The sequence below is a fragment of the Oratosquilla oratoria genome, chromosome 24 (genome assembly GCF_046742065.1).
Source record: "Oratosquilla oratoria isolate Oo_2021 chromosome 24, ASM4674206v1, whole genome shotgun sequence".
Lineage (NCBI taxonomy): Eukaryota > Metazoa > Arthropoda > Malacostraca > Stomatopoda > Squillidae > Oratosquilla > Oratosquilla oratoria.
Genome location: NC_134800.1, coordinates 18,663,737 through 18,665,322, shown reverse-complemented (window position 1 = coordinate 18,665,322; position 1,586 = coordinate 18,663,737).

Genomic DNA, 1,586 nt, shown 5'->3' with positions numbered 1-1,586 from the left:
TGTAACTCTTTCGTTGCGTTCTAGGACTTAAGTAATCTAGCTGTTGTCAAGCGAATTAAGGGGAACTACATTCGCATCCAGAGAGTTAACCATCTGTGTGTGTGTCCTTCTGTCTTCTTATCCAAGATATATTTTCTTATCTATACCGGGAATCTCTCAAATTAGGAAACTTTCCATTTTCAGAGCTAAAACGCCTCTCACCAAAAAGTGCTTCTGGTGGTCGTAATTTCCCTGATTTCGAAACCTCTCGTTCCGAATTTTGGAAGTTTTTTAGTATTTTGAGATTCCCAATACTGAAGACTACGTTCACGCCAGTTCTCCTACTTTCCAGTTTGCCCGTCACTCCACAGCCCATTTGGTCTTTGGAAGACATAGTGGCCAATTCATTCGGGCCCTATCGCAGTCTTCGTCTTCGTTAGGTTTATGAGCTTGGAGTCTTTCTGATTTTGTGATCCGTCTTCGTCTTCAACCGTTCACAAACCCTTCTGGTCGTATCTTGGACGGGGTCAGGACCTGTGGAACTTCGATAGTAAATCGAACTGGACTTGCTTGTCACCGACCTTGTCCTGGGAGCTTCCCATAAGTAGTTTCTCAGCAGGCAAATAAATTAGACTAGGGATCGGCGATTTTTTTTTTTTTAATTCCTGTTCTCTGCCGCAATCTTTCCTCCCTCACTTCTGCTCCTCCTCTTCCTCCTCCTCCTCCTCCTGATGCCTCTTCTGCGGCTACTACTTCTGCGTCTCCTACTGTTCCCCCCTCCTGCTGCTTCCCCCTCCTGCTATCCTTCTTCCTCCTACTATCCTTCCTCCTCCTACCAATAGTTCTCTTCCTACACCCTCCTCCTCCTCCTCCTCCTTCTCCTCCTTCTCCTCCTCCTTCTACCTCTCCTTCTGCTGCTCCATTTGCTATGCCCCTTATGGTAGAGTTAGGCAGTCAATATCGGTAATCGAAGTAGATTTTATGTACAATGACTTCTTGGGGTATCTACTGGGCTGAATAAAATCTCCTGGTGTTAGGTAGAGTAAGCGGACAAACCTAATCAGTCGGCCGAAGAATTAGTTGGCATTTCGAAGACCTAAAGATGAAGTTTTGCACTCAGGAGGCCTGTGGACCAGAAGAAGTTCTTGGTGTGATACAGAAACAAATGAGCTCCCTTGCGTTCGCCCCTGCGACAAGCATTTTATTGTTTTATTGCTGAAGTCATTAATTTTTTTGCTTGTGGTTTCCGAATTTATTGCGAAGCTGATTCTTCTTGCAATTATTCTCTCTCTTTTTTTTTTTTTTTTTTACTTAAACTGCGACTTTCGGATTTATTGCAACCCTGCATCTTCTTGCACTGTAACTGAGTAAAAGGGCCTCCGGTTTGAGGTTTCGTTCTTCAGAAAGACAAAGACAAAGTTTCTGCCAATGCAAAGTCTTCGAGCGTCTTGGATTCCACGTGCCAGAACCAGAAGACAAAATAAGGAGAGAAAAAAAAAGGAGAGAGAGAGAGAGAGAGAGAGAGGAAAGCAGAAGGAGGAAAGGGATAAAGATGGTGATCTGGAAGGGCCGAAGGGAAAGGTAGAAATGGAAAGGATAGGGAAGGA